General features: G+C 35.7%; 1 pseudogene; it reads right to left on the bottom strand.

Annotated features, from left to right (window-relative positions):
- Positions 1-1806: 1806 nt before the first annotated feature.
- LOC145539145 (olfactory receptor 10AG1-like) lies at positions 1807-2733 on the bottom strand (annotated as a pseudogene).
- Between the last annotated feature and the right edge of the window lie 253 nt (positions 2734-2986).

Below are 2986 nucleotides of genomic sequence, written 5' to 3'. Positions count from 1 at the left end.
TAGTTCAGTTCAGTTCAGTCGCTCAGTCGTGTCCGACTCTTTGCGACCCCATGAATTGCAGCACGCCAGGGCTCTCTGTCCATCACCAACTCCCGGAGTCTACCCAAACCCATGTCCATCGAGTCAGTGATGCCATCCAACCTAAGTCAAACACCATTCTAATATTACAAGTTCAATGTGGATCATTTTACTGTAGGATTTATTTTATGCTTTTATGCTAAATTACTTTATTATTTATCTAGTAACAGTCTGTTCCCCTAGAGTATGAAATTTAAGTGAAAACTGGAATTTTTTCTCTGTAATGCATCATTGTAACTACACGATATAGTTATGTGAAGCTTTTTAGACATGAAAACCGAATCAGTCACCATATGAATTCTCTTTAGTGATGACGGTCAATGCTATACGGAAGAGAACAACCATGCAGCTGATCCCTGCCTCAGTACTGGACAGTGTATGGGATACAATCAAATGATATTATTCTAAACCATGAATTTTGGATATAATTTGTTGTGCAGCAACAGAATATTGAAACAGAGGACTTCAAAATGGCTACAAAACCAACTTTTATATTTTACTTCCTTTAGTCCTCTCAATGGGTAATTTGTAATAGCCATAGTTGTCATCTGTTGCTGTCATCTGCACATTATCTCCTCTGAAATGATCACTGTAATCTTTGTGTGCCTTTTAGATGTCTTTTTTGATGACATGATACCTGCTCAAAGAAGAGAACTAGCTGATAGATGAATTATGGTCTTATGAAAAATAATTTAAACACATAGTATAATAAGAGAAAGACAGATTTAAAAAGAAAATACAAAAGAAAAAAAAACCTTCCTCAGATTGCATCATTTCCCAATCAGTTTGACTGAAAATGATCCAGTGCACTGTCTGTAGTTTGACTCTTTCCATTTGAAGAAATACAAGATCTTTTTAATAGTAATTTTTTTTAGTTTAATATAGTGATTCTGTCTTATCAAGTATAATCCTTTACAACCAGGAAAACTTGGGAAAATAATGTACTAAATATCCCAAGTATTTTTATTTTAATTTCAATTGTGTACTTCACAAAAAGAATTTTTTAAAAAAGCAAGAGATCTTAGAGAATGGATAACACTATATGGGCAGAAAATGATCGAATCCCATACATCTTATATCTCTGAACAGCAAACATGCTTTCATATTTTTTGCATTAGTAAAAATTAAGTGAACAAATTATCAAGATGCTAGTAGCATGATTTGGCTACATAAACAAAACATATCTTGAGAGAAGAATTCAGAGAGAAGCAGAGGGTAAAAATTTATTGCCACACTACAAAAATGTAAGGGTCATTGTGCAGTTTTATATTTAATCTTTACAGAAGGATCAAATTGAAGTCATTGAAAGGTAAAATGTCTAAAGTAAAAAAAAACATAGATATTTAACAACTGTTCTCCAAACTTTTACCATCTGTATTATCTAAAGACATCATGAAAAGGGAAAAAAAAGTTCATGATAGTTATATGAACAGGAAAAGTACAAAAATATCTATGGTTTTAGGGGAAAAGGTAGGTAAGTGATACTATACTTTCTCATAATATTGCAAATCACCAGTAAATTTGTAGACTGATTACAATATTGCCTAAATACATAGTTTCTTATCAGTAAGATACCATAATATAATCCTGATATTAAAAAATCCGGTATAAAACAATAAGGCCAGGAATGAATGAATGTAATATATCCTATTAATCATGTGGAAAAAGCAAACTATTTCTGATTATACAATGGTAAAATTAAATAGGAAAACAGAAAATGAGTTTAAATCAAGCAGCCAATGCTTTACATGAAGGTAGCAGTTTTCTCAAGGCTGTCAAGACATCCTTATTTCTCAGCGTGTATATCAGGGGGTTAAACATCTGGGTGATAGTGGTATAGAAAAGTGAGAGAAATTTGTCTGTTCTTCCAGACAAATTCTTCCAGAATTTTTGGATTTAGGTCATAAATATGTAACGGTTGAAGATCCACAGAATAAAGTCACAACCATGACATGAGATGAGCAGGTGGAGAAAGCCTTTGCTCTTCCTGTTGCCGATGGCAACTTCAGGATGGTGGAGGTGATTCTACTGTAGGAGCCAAGAATCAGCAGAAAAGGGACCATGACAAAAAGCACAGCAACTGTAAAGACCAACATCTCGTCCAGAAAAGTGTCCCCACAGGTCAGCTTCAGTACTAGGGGGATGTCACAGAAGTAGTGATTGATTTGGTTGGATCTACAAAAGGACAGAGAGAAAATCTGGCCCGTCTGCCCTACCTCAGTTGGAACTCCAGTGACCCAGCAGGCAGCCACATGGACCTTGTGGTTCATGACCAGAGGATAGTGCAGGGGGCTACAAATGGCCATGTAGCATGCAGCGGTCATAGGCCGTCACTGTAAGAAGCAGGCACTCTGTGTTTCCAAATATAATGACAAAACTCATCTGTGTTGCACAAGCAAGGAAAGAAACATGTGTTTTCTGAGTCCAAAGGTTTATGAGCATTCTAGGAAGAGTGGCAGACACATAACAGATTTCCAAGAAGGAAAAATTACTGAGGAAAATGTACATGGGAGTCTGGAGAGTCTGGTCTGTCCTGCTTATGAGAATAATGATGCCCTTTCCAACCAGAGTTATTACAGAGGTAAACAGAAACATCACAAAAAGAAACATTTGGAGATTGGGAACGTCAGAAAATCCCAAAAGAACAAATTCCATCATTGAAGTGAGATTCACATTTGCTAGATATTTTTGAGGTTCCATCTGTGAAAATAGTACAATTAGACATTTATCTTTTTTTTTGTAATTCTATAAATTAAAGGGATTTAGAGGAATCATTAATAGTACATAAGATTTCTATTCTCTATTAACGTCTAGTGTTTTATATCCTGGACTCAACACAGCTGAAGTCTAATGGAAACTGCTGTTACTGCTAAGTCGCTTCAGTCGTGTCCGACTCTGGGCAACCCCA

The sequence above is a fragment of the Giraffa tippelskirchi genome, chromosome 1 (assembly GCF_054371585.1).
Source record: "Giraffa tippelskirchi isolate mGirTip1 chromosome 1, T2T-mGirTip1v1.2.pri, whole genome shotgun sequence".
In the NCBI taxonomy this organism is placed as follows: domain Eukaryota; kingdom Metazoa; phylum Chordata; class Mammalia; order Artiodactyla; family Giraffidae; genus Giraffa; species Giraffa tippelskirchi.
The sequence above is the reverse complement of the archived record's forward strand: the minus strand, read 5'-3'. Positions and strand labels throughout refer to the sequence as shown.